This window comes from Lissotriton vulgaris, chromosome 11 (genome assembly GCF_964263255.1).
Source record: "Lissotriton vulgaris chromosome 11, aLisVul1.2, whole genome shotgun sequence".
Lineage (NCBI taxonomy): Eukaryota > Metazoa > Chordata > Amphibia > Caudata > Salamandridae > Lissotriton > Lissotriton vulgaris.
The window spans coordinates 1006487925-1006500372 of record NC_141699.1 but is presented as its reverse complement, the minus strand read 5'-3'; the positions used below and the strand labels follow the sequence as shown (position 1 = coordinate 1006500372).

The window sequence follows — 12448 nt, the reverse complement described above, 5'->3', positions numbered from 1 at the left end:
GATGCAAGTGCCGGGTGACCACGTTTGTTTTTAGTAGGTTTCTGCAGCGTCTTGTTCTTGTTCTTGTTAGCCTGCAGCTTGAACATAGCGGTGAGGGTCTGTCTCGGTTTCACTGTCACTGGGACCGCTGTCTCCACAGGAGCCGGCTGACCGCACACCGCGTTTCCACCAACTCCCTCTCCTGAAACTTGAACCACTGGGAACTGTTCCACCACAGCGGTTAACTTCAAAGAGCCGCCCCCCGTGCTGTCGAAGCACGTCCTGAGACGGCAGAAACCGAATTCTTCGCCTGAGCTTTAGGAGGCATAACGGGGCACTGAGAACCAGGCAGCCGGAACACGGAGCCACAGCGGAGCAGTAAGCGGAGGAGTCCATCCGCAGAGAAAGAATCCAGCTGGTAAGTCGATTCCGAGAAATCAAGGGCCCCCAAAGCACAGCATTTTTTTTTTAACGGAAGTTATTGAGACCGTTTGCAAAAGTCCTGCATAATTTTCTTCGAGATCCATAGTACCGTAGATCAGTGAGTCGACCAAGAGAGAGCGTTTCACCCAGCTCACTCGGCCGAGTGACCGGCCGCCATCTTTCCCCTAACCGTCTGCCATCTTTCCCTTCCAGCCATTGCATTTTTCATGCATATTAGTTTTAACAAAAGGTATTTAACCAAAACCAAGATTCAAGGGGTTAACTTTGTACTGTAAGGCAGAATCCTACTGAAGATGCCTGGTGACTATTAGGAGAGTTGATTCCCTGTAAAAAGTATTTGTTACATTTAATCTGTGAGGCAGTAAATCGTGTTTTTCTCATGTCAAATTTTCTGCACTGTGCTAATAAACTAGAATACGACCTCTGCATTTAAATACGAAATATGTAAATATTATGTATTAGTAAGATTGCTCAATATACTCTGTTGTTTGTTTTGTGTGTGTATATGTGTGTGTATGTGGGTGCTTGTATATACACCCATGTGTATGTATTTTTATATTTACTGAAAAAAGCAAAGGATAAAAGGATGTTGTAGTTAGCTTCAAATATTAGTTATAACATGCCATTTAAAAACAAAAGAAAAACACTGAAATTGATCAGTTATAGTTATCTCAATGAAGTATAACTTGTGCCTCCACCATGCACAGTGCTCTTATCAATCATGTAATGTCAGATGTCGCAGTGATGTTATCAGTGATGTTGTAGATCGTGAGTGATGTAATAGATGGTGTAATTAGCAGTGCATGGCAACGACTTCCTTGATATATACCTATAACTGGTGAATTTCAGTAGGTTTTTTGTGTGTTTAAAATGGCATGTTTCAACTGATATTTTCACCTAACTGTAAAGTCCCTTTAACCTATGTTTTTTTTGTGAATTTCTAAGGTTTTTTAAGGTAAATTGGCATATCATTACAATTCCTATCTATAACATCACTTTAACCTTTATTTTTTCAGTGAATTTCTAGGTTTCTTTACAACATAAAGTAATATTTTATTACCACACATAAAGCCAACCGTCTGCCGCACACAGCCTTTGGCAATACACAGCAGGGGGCTGCCCACAGGGCCAGGCCTGTGGCCAACCCTCACACCTAACAACTGCTGGCACCCAACACCATGCCAGCTCCTTTCTGCGAAGTTTCCGGGTGATCCATCAAAGGGCCCTGAGAAAAAGGGGTGTCCCAAAACGTGTTTCCCCATTCCTTTTCTATATACAATTTAGACACAGATAGAGCCCAGACAGCTGAACAGATTTACACCAAATTTGGCAGAAAGCTAGATTTCGGTCCAATAAGTTTGCTCTTTGTGATTTGTTGTAAATATGTTCAGTAGTTTTCGTACAATTAAAGCTAAAAAACTTTGTATATATCACGCCGCGGACCCGACACATTTCAAGCTGACATCTAACTGGTGGCCACCACATCAACAACAATGTGGTGCCAGCAATCTTAGGTCTCAGAACTCAGTCCTGAGTCCTAAAAAAAGTAGAAAAAATAGATATTAGGGGCAATGTAGGGATACTCTGTCCACCTGCGCCTTGTCGGTGGGTGTTTTTTTACATTGCCACAAATTCGCAGTGGATCTCCGCCCTCTCCATGCACAGCTAATCATCCCATATATTACATCGCCCATGACATGATCTATGACATAATTGATAGCATGACCACAACATTAGAAATTACATAATTGATGACAAAACTGTGCACAGTGGTGGTGCAAGTTATAGTTACTTTATGGCACGAGTAATAGTTTCTTTAACTGGTAAATTTCAGTGGTTTTGTTTGTTAGCTGAAATATTCACCTAATAATATTGTTACTTTAAAACTTGTTTTTCAGTGAATATATACACACACAATGTATTTCATCTGGTATATACCAATGCTACATGGTGTAATATTTACCAGGTGCTGTGAAACCTGGTAAAACCTTCAGCATGTATCAGAGTTTTAACCTAGGAACATTCAGCAGGTTTCACCTACCGAAATTTGCTAGGAGTAAATTACTGCAAATATTCGTATTCCAAACCCTGCACAAACAGCCTACTTGGAATCAGAGCCTTTGTTGTTTGCTAGTCTCAAGCGCTAGATGACAGCTTTAAATCAGACAGAAATGGAAAAGCTTCAAGCAAGAGTGAGGAAACTGGGAAGTGAATAAGAAACATAGATATAAAACACCTCCCAAGGGGCAGAGTATACATTTCCAAGTACATTTTCCAAGAAGGTTTAATAGGATGAACTGTAATATTGCTCCAGAGTAAATATTGCTTTTAATATGCATCTTTAGTGGGTGTTTGAGTCACAATGTAGGAAAAAAATGTTAATGAATCTGATTCACTGCAAAAGTATGCTGGATGGTTTGCTTTGAAATGGCATTTGGCCATGCCTGCGAGAACACTGACAGATTCTATATATTCTTTGGGGATTAGCATTTTGAATTGGAGTTAAGTAGAAAATGTCTACTCACAGCACATTAGGAATCCTGCTTGCAATTCATCATTACAATAGTGTTCCCTCAGAGGCCATGCTGCAATTTTATTTCTCAAGTTTGCCAGGGGTCAGTGGTCAACACGCTGTGTCCTTTCACGTGTGGATAAATGTGGCACACATTGAATGCCTTTCAATGAAAGCTTACTTGAATCTGCCACCACTCCACACCCATTATCTCCATATTTGTAAATTCCAGTTAACCACCCTTAGCTACTGATAAACTCTTGGTTTATTTTCCTCATTGCCCTGTCTCCTTTCTTCATCAAAAATCTCATCTTCTTCCTACTCTTTCTTCAGTTTTCCTACAGCCTTCAATACCACCATCCAACTTCACAGATGTCATTGTTCTTTCCCTTACTGTGACTTTTTACCACTCTTTCTCTTCACCACTCTTTAACCCCTTAGACGCGGATGACAAAGCCAGCTCGTCATGGGCGTTACCTGCGCTGCACGCATGACGAGCTGGCTTTGTCACGTTACCCACGATTTTCGAATCTTCAGCGCGCAGCAGGAAAACCCGCTAGCGCGCATGCGGTTAAACATCAATCTCCGCCTTCTAGTATGCCTATTTGCAAACCCACAACACCTGTTTTGCTTTTTTGAGGTCTATTAAATGAGACTTTGTCTGAAAGATATAAAATCAGCAACATACTTTTTTTCTGGAGAAAGGGAGGAAGGAAGGAAACAAATCTCCATGAGGAAAAGGTTCGGGTGCAGAAATCAGCTATTATAAGTGTTGAGAGCACCACTACCACTCACTACTTTAAAACAGGTAAAAGGGAAAAAGAAGGTGGAAATGTTGCAACAGCTTCCAGATATTTGGCCTGCATTCTGGGGTCCATTCTATATTTACCCGGCTTCCATTCTTTCACGGGCAATGAATGCTAGATCCCCATAAACATACGCTATTGGCTAAAACTGTACTAATTTATTTATTTTTATAAATGTGCTCACCTTAGGACTTCGACCTGCCCTAGAAATGACTTGAGAGGTTCTACCAGAGCAAGCTAGGGGCTCACAAAGGACAAGATGTAGGATATGGGTCAATTGATGGGCATCCTGCTTACAATTTCCAGTCTTGTTTTATCTATTAGCATGGATGTAAATTTATTCAGATGTCATGACTTCCATTTATGAGTTTAGTTAGGTGCCACACCTTCTGCGTATAAATTTAGATTGGTGTCTCACCTTTTGTACAGGAATTTAATTAGGTGTAATGTGTTTCATGTATTAATTTAGTTAAGTTTCACTCTTTCCCTGTGATAGTTTAGCTTCACGCCTTCTCCACAATTCAACTAGGTGTCACACAGTTCAGGTAGGAATTTAGTTAGCCTTCCTTGCATGAATTTATTTGTCAAACCTTCCATGTGTGAATTCAGTTAAGTGCCACGCCTTCAATTACCTGCATCTAGGGAGATGCATTTGTACTGGCCGTCATGAATGAGTTCTGTTCCTCTAGGTATTCACTGATCTCTGGATATGAGGGCGATTACTCCCACCCCTGATCAGGATAATGCACTGTGTTACCCCAATTGAGTATCCCATTTAAGTTATGCCCTCTAGGCGTCTTTTATGTCCGCTCATCGGATTTTACCTGTTTCTACCATGGACTCTGGACTTAGAAGGACACTTTTGTAGTGCATCTCAAGTTCCCACCCTGTTAGACTCTGCATGTTAGTGATGTTCTTCCCTTCTCTGTCTCAATGGGTCAAAGTTGTAACCCATGACGTGGGCGTGCTCTGAATTGGGTTCATACGTATGATATTATATTTAAAGATGGAATGATGGAACATGTACTTTGGTCTCATTGTAAAGTTTTAAATAGTCTGATTGAAGTCAAGGGTGCAGATACCCAGGCTCTGACTCTGATATTTTGGAAATGTAATGAAACGTTCATTCAAAAAACTAGTGGTGGGTGTAACTGGAGTAATTCTCTCAAGTATAATTACTCGTAATTACTGAAAAAAGACTTGTAATTATTGGTATTTGTATGAGAAGCGTAATCCAATGTTTAGCGCTATTTTTCTCAGTGCGTAATGCACCCTCGCATCCAAAATGAGCCAATATCACTAAATCCTACAGGACACGAACATCAGTAGCCAGCAGCCGATCATCCTCTCTTAGTTCATCGTTCCTGTGCTCCTACAGTAGGATTTGTGCCCCAAATTACAAAAGATGGAGTAATCATGAAATTTTGGGTAATTTCGCATCCCAAGCGTAATGCATAATTATTGAAATGACGACAGTATAATTAAAATTTCACCCAGGCCTATAAAAAAACAATGACGTGTTATTACAAGAGCTATTAAGTAATTGTGTATGTACAGAGGTGGCTAAACATTGCTAATGAGTTGATAACTGTTAGGATGTCTATCAATAATAAGGACAATCCAGCCAAACCTCTCATAAACCTTCAAATATCCAGCTAAAAGCACAATTAACAAGTCCAGATTGTGTTGTGACAGCATACCTGAGGTGATTTCATAGCAGCTAGATCCATGCGCTGGTGGTGAACACTGTTTTCATCTCTGCCATACCATGGCCATCGCCAAGAGACCTACCCTGTGATTGTACGCTCTATAAATAACCAATAACATCCGCCGAGGACCACCCTTGCTTCAATCAATCAATCAATAAAACAATGGATATTGTTTCCCTGATTTTAGCAAGGCAACTTTTTATCCAATGGAGATATGATACTTTACCACTTAAAGCTTTTACAAGCAAATGGCCAGCCCCAGCTAACAAGTTCTGTCCAGGATGTAACTGTGATGTCGAGGACGAACTGCATGTGCTCTTTTTTTGTCCTGCTTACAGCAAACCCAGGAAGTATTGGCCGGGCACAACTATGTAGAAACCTAGGTTTCAAAAATTGTCTATATGCTTTTAGAATTCTAAAGACCAATACATCAAGCATTATCGTATTTGCACTCTCCAAGTACTTGCTAGCAATGTGGACGAAAAGGCGCAAATTAATTGATATCTAACGCCAAAGTTTTAAAAAATTTCAAAACTTTTTTTTTTTACCGCAAATACGGTCAATATGTGTATAATGAAATCTATTATGTTTATCTAACAGCTTTGTAAATATCTACTTTTTAATGTTTTAATCTGTCGAAATAAAGAATTTTTGAATTGAATTGAATAAAACAATCAGTACATTTGTAGAGCGCGCTACTCACCCGTGAGGGTCTCAAAGGCACTAAGGGTGGGGGGGGGGGAAACGGCAGCTACTGGTCGAACAGCCATGTCTTGAGGAGTCTCCTGAAGGTCACAGTAAACATAGACACATAATGGTGACAGAGCCGGGCATATCTGAGGCCTGTCCGAGCAGTGCTGTGACTGGAATCTGACCTTTGTAATGGGATTCAATGAGTTGCATCTGCTATATTTCTCATTCAAGTGATATCTGTACATCACTAAGGGTAACCAGAGCCTTTTTTGAGGGGGGGGGGGAGTTTTATATAGCGCGAGCTAGACCCGAAGGTATCAGAGCGCTTTACATGAGCACCAGTTGTATTACAAATGGTCACATTCATTTTTTATGGTTTTTTGTTAGGCACGGGAGATTAAGTGATTTGCCCATAATAATAATAATAATATTAATCCACATTTGTAAAGCACAAACAATCACCCGTAAGGGTCTCTAGGCGCTGGGGGCCGTCGGGAAGATTAAGCAAGCTATTGCCCAGAGTCACATGGTGCTAGGCTAATCTGACACCGGTGCCGGGGATCGAACCGTGATCCCTAGATTCCAGCGTCAGTCGCCCTGGCCAGGGGCGCCACACCTCTCAGAATCACAGGATGTTGAGCATCCCTGCCAAGACTCAAACCCTGTTCCCCAGCTTCGAGGTCCACCACCCTAGCCGTTAGGCCACATCCTTACCTATAACTTCCTTCTTTAGAGTCTTTAATTGATGTTACTTTTCTGATAAAACTAGGATATGTTACATTTATTTTTAATAGTAAATTATAAATGTACAGCCTTGCCAATTCATCTCCACAAGGTGTTTGTGGGCATGTTTAACCCACATTGTGAGGTTCACACGGGCACTCACAGCATTGGTAAACCCTGACTAACCTAGATAAACACCATCTCTGTGAGCAACCTTGTGTTTCTGGTACCAGTTCCCATAGTGTGTCTAGGGACTTCTGAGTGAGTGCATCAAAATACAAAATGTGTCAGTGTCAAGATGTGCATGGAGAGATAGAAGAAAGAGAGCAAGAGAGTGTATGTGTTTGTATGTGTGTGTGTGTGTGTGTGTTTGTGTGTGTGTGTGTGTGTGTATTATTGATGCAACCAACTTAGATTGATTTTTTTCAATTTTGATGGTTTCCTTTATTGTGGTGCTGTTTTCGTTCAATTTGGTTAATACTTTGAAAGATCATATCAACATCATGGATTTGTAATCAAATAATTTAAAGGCAATTTTTCATGTTGATGGAGCTTGAAAAATGAAAAAAAAGCAGAGAAAGGTACTTGGAATTCCTTGAGACTCAAATTTTAGGTGGACAGCATTCGAAGTAAAACTGCTCAATCCACCAGCGACACCCTATTTTGCCCACTCAAATGTATCTATTCTAGCATAGTAGTTAAACATTGAAATAGTACAATAAGCCCTGCCCTGCTAGAAAATTATGTTAGCCTTCACAATATCAGGTAATAGTTACGCCTTTTCAATCAACTCCCTGTTAAGGCAAGCCTGGAACATGGAAAATCAATTCCTGGCATAAGTTTCACTTTCATCAGAGCAGTGCAGCTTAGTCCATGAATGATCAGGGATCCCACAGTTGTAAAATCCAAAACATTCAAGACGTAGGGATTACATTACACAAATATGCAAAACTGAAAAATCACAGCCTGGGAGGTCTGTTCCGCGCCACCGAGTGGGGCGCCTTGCGTTGGGGGTAGGTTCCACACCCAGGCTGTTCTTGTCTCAGGTACCTTACCTTTACGAACAGCCCCACGGGAACAGACTGCGGGCCCTCTAGGGTTACTCTTAGGGTCTCCCCTCTAAGAGCAGGACCACTTGGCCTGCTTCCTGATTGACCCAGTGAGGTTGTATCTATCTCCTTTATTTTTATGTATCTTTCTCACTGTGTAGTACCTAGCACCCGAGGTCCTGAAGAATTGCCAGTAACGCAAGAAACATGTCGACCTTTTTAGAGGGTTGAGTCAGCTTACTGTGCACCTCACGGTTCCTTTCTCCCCTCCCACCATTTTAACTAAGGGAGTCAGCCACGTGAATAAAGTCCCTTGTGTACTGGCTCGCCTTTTTTAATCTCACTATTCCCTCACGACTTCACCTTCACCAGACCCCTGACAAGCACTCAAACCATTGGCTGGAACAAAAGATCTCCAACAAAGAGCGCCTACGGCGCCCGTCGGACATTGCAGCGCCAGTCTGACGAGGAGCAGGAGACCAATGATGAAGCATGACACCTAAGTTTCTGGGTGTGTGAGGTCTTCTAGTTCCAACAAGGGAACACCCCATTCCCTGATTCTGCTCTAATCCATATTTACACACACATACCTCTTTTGTTGTCCCCGGGGAACTTTGTATTCTTTTGCTTAATAATTGACTGGACAAGTACACTGGACCCCATTAAACATTGTCCACATTTGGTTCCTATTTTTTGTACTGAGAGGTCTGGGATCTTCCCATATGTCAAGAAAGGCCCTTCTTAGAGATGCACATCACCAACTATACAAATTTACAACACATTGTAAAGCAGTTCAGAACTGAAAATAAGGAAACTGCTTCATGAAGATTTTACTAGAACTTAGGGGGTCATTATGATGGCGGAAGGCCCGCCACCGCCAGCCGTGCGGTGGCGGGCCTTCCGCCATCGGACCGCGATTTTTCCCCACCACATTATGATGGTGGGGGGATCCAGAATGCAACCTTGGCGGATACAAAGACTGTCCACAACTCGGAACCGCCACCTTCAATCGTTATGATTGCCTAGCAGACGGTCCAGATATGCTAAAATGGTGCCGGTTCCTACTAGGCACCGTCCGCCAAATTAGGATGCTGGCTACAACCAGTGAAACTGCCATGGAAAGGCTGGCGGGGATTTGTTTCAGCGGCCCGTTGTGGGCCACCCTTCTGTTTGTAAATGTAATGTAAATGTAAATTGATACTTGTATAGCACACTACTCACCCGCAAGGGTCTCAAGGCGCTTGTACGAATACCGCTGTGGAACCCATCCTGGCTTTCCCTGTGAGGCATCCACTCCTGGGCACCCCCAAGGTGGAGACCAGGCATCCTTAGCGTTGTGGGGGCCGTTGTGGAGATTAAGCAAGCTATTGCCAAGAATTGCAGAGTGGGACTCCATGATTGGAATAGGCACCGAGGCGAGAATTATCAGGTCCATGGAATTTTGAGCCCATGACCCACCGAGGCGGGGAATTGAACCCTGGTCCAGGCTAGACCTCTGCATCAGGGTCTGCCGCTCTAACCATTGAGCCACACTTCTCTGGGGGAGGTGTGGGTGCACTGGGGTGGTACCTATGGTACCACCCACATTTCACAGCACTAAGTGGCAAGCACCATGTGGTGCCTGCCACATAGTGCAGTAAAATGCACAACCTTCGTTTTTGGCAAAGCGGCGGGTGCTGCAGTCAGTAGCACCTGCTGCAATGTTAAATGGCTAGATGCGACCGCCATGGTGGCAGTCGCATCCTAATTTGTAGTGCGGGACATCCGCATGAATGGTGGACGTTCCCGATCCCCACCACGATGGCGGGCGGACTCCAGTCCGCCCGCCATCGTAAAGACCCCCTTAGTCTCGTAGTACTTCTGACGTACTTGTGAACTCCAGGATTATGCCAGGCTTACTCCGAGAATTCAGGAGTAAACTAGAAATACTAAAAGAATAAGTCACACTCCTCATAGCAAAATCTTTGTGAACTGGGCCCATGGATGTTAGGTTCCAAATCTGTGCATGTTGAAATGGCTAAAATGGGAACAGCAATCATGCATTTAAAAACATGGTTGACACATCCACAACTATTAGTAAGACCAAAAATGCAGATTAGTAGCAAATTCCTGCCCACAGTAGGGAACAGAAGAAACCATGCATTAATGATCAGCCTAGAGCATGAAAAGCGAATTTATCAACAGACTCCACCTAAGCAGAGATTAGTACTTCACACTCCCCCTCCCAAGGAGCAATCCCACCCACCTTTGACCTTAAACTACAGCGTTCAAACATTGCAGGTAATAATGGCTGCCAATGAAAGTTTTGCGCTGTGCTTGGCCGCGCTCTCTCGATGAGCGCCAGAAGCAAGATAAATGAATGGCCGGTTTGCAGGAGTCCTGGCGGTTTAGGAGATATTGATTTTTGGCCCATTCTCTTTAAAAGTGAGATCTAAAAAGTTGACAGAGGGTCATTAATTTCATCATAAACTTGTCGGCTCATCCATAACCAATTCAGGGTCCTGAGCATGCTTGTCACTCCGGGTCTGCACTTTATTTGTTTGGTTTTCTGGTAAATTCTATATATTTCTCGACATGAGTGCTTTTTTTAAAGCATCGTTTATGAACACTTTGATTGGAATTTTGTCACCAATCCAAATAGGTAAATTCAACCGCATTCCGTTGAAATAAAAAAACCGTTCCAAAAGGGGGAAAAACACAATAAAACTAACTTCTCGCATTCTCTGTTGGCTATTCGAGAAAAAAAAATGACTGGCGCATAAATGCATCAATCCTAATATATGAATGTAAAAGCCTGTGACTAGCTACAAATTTCAATATGTGCCTGCTCTAATGAAACACTTAAGGAATAATTGGAAAGCCCTTTCCACAGGTTTATCACAAGTGGAACTACACTCGCTAAATATTGGACAATTCATTTTTCGAAGCTCACAGGGCGCTTAGGGCTTCCTATTGCAGCTCTGTATTGGCCCCAAGAGACGACTCATAATGTATTTTACAGACTAAAACATTTATCAACAGCCGCACTGAGCTAACGTTATTAAGGGCACGTTTGCATGGCCTAATGTATTTTAAATAACAGTTAAGGTCCTGGGCTTTTCCAGTGCTTTTTACTGAAATAAATAGCATGTGAAATTCAAGAGACGCAAATTCAATTATTTCTGTACGTTTGTTGTTTAAGCTGGAAATAACGTTGTAAATTAAGACAAAATTAATGAAAGTTATACATTAAAATAAAATATTGGATCGGGCACCATCTAATCTAAATTAGGGATTGCACAGTGAAGTTGCAAGCCAAGTAGACTGTAGAGTTATGTAGTGTACAATTAGGTATAACACCTAAAGGAATATTGCCTGTAATGGAGTACCATGCATGTTTACTTTATAGGGAAATTGACGTGTATACATATTAATTTAATACACACTGCAAGGGCAGAGTGTGGAGTTCTACGCCAATTATAAGTTAATCTTTCATTGGCCTGGCAATTGAATTTCTCAGCCATTGACAGTTTCCCACCGTCAGTCAATTTCACTCTCGTGCCATGGGGCTCTCTGGCCAGCGTTCTTGAGTAGAGCCCGCGCAATGAAAATGGCGGCAATGTTCCCTTCATTAAAGCGCCGGCATTGCTGGCGTGTTTTAAAAAAAAATTCTTTCATCACTGTCTAGCGGGTAATAGCCGCACTTCCTGAATATACCACTTCCATCCTGTTGTGTCTCAGAAAATGTAGCCATCATGAAACATACAATTTTGCGCTCTTAAACTTTGATACTTTTCTGTGGCGCAGCCCCAAACCCTTTTTTTTTTTTTTTGCAAATGCCTCATCGCCTGTTTTCATAAGATTTGTATACATCACTAGTCGTTTTCTAAAAGTGATCATTTCCTGTGTGAGTCATGTGGGAACATTTACTCTATGCTGTTATGACTTTGAGTGACTGAGGCATTAATGGTTAATAGGACGTGTTGCCTCCACTAATTGGCTTTGCACATTGCCTCGGGGCATAGCACCTAATCAAACCCAACAAAAGAGAAATACCAACATTATTAACCAAAAGCAGGGCAGCCTTCATAAGGATCCATTCATTAAGAGGTTAGTCACCGCCGATGCAGCTTTTCGCCTGAATTTACTGGCAGGAGCCATGACTTGAACCACACAGAAAATCCTCCCTTGAAATGAGACTAACTTGGAGAAAAAAAACTAAATATACATCTAAAATGGTTTTTCCAGTCACATAAATTATTTGCAGTATATATAATATATGTAGAACTAATGTCCTTCATTATCTCTTGCAAAATTAGAGCGTCCTTTAGTTAATTAGAGGGTCCTTGGGGGTGTTATAGGCACCAAAACACACAGACACAAATAACATTTGTATCAGTTGTGTGCTTTTGTCCGATTTCTAGTTTGAAAGTCAAAAATAAGGATTGATCTCTGCAAACAGTGTTTTGCACCCTCCGTAAGTGTTTAAACTCCGTTTTTAGGTCGAGCCTGCTGGACAGAGCATGCAGACATACTGTGGCTTACGCTGTGCTG

General features: G+C 42.1%; 1 protein-coding gene across 1 annotated transcript in view; it reads right to left on the bottom strand.

Moving 5' to 3' along the window:
• The window catches only part of LOC147683927 (histone-lysine N-methyltransferase MECOM-like), a 1500386-nt gene that overhangs the window by 555952 nt on the left and 931986 nt on the right, over positions 1-12448 (bottom strand). The gene's annotated exons all lie outside the window — the stretch shown is intronic.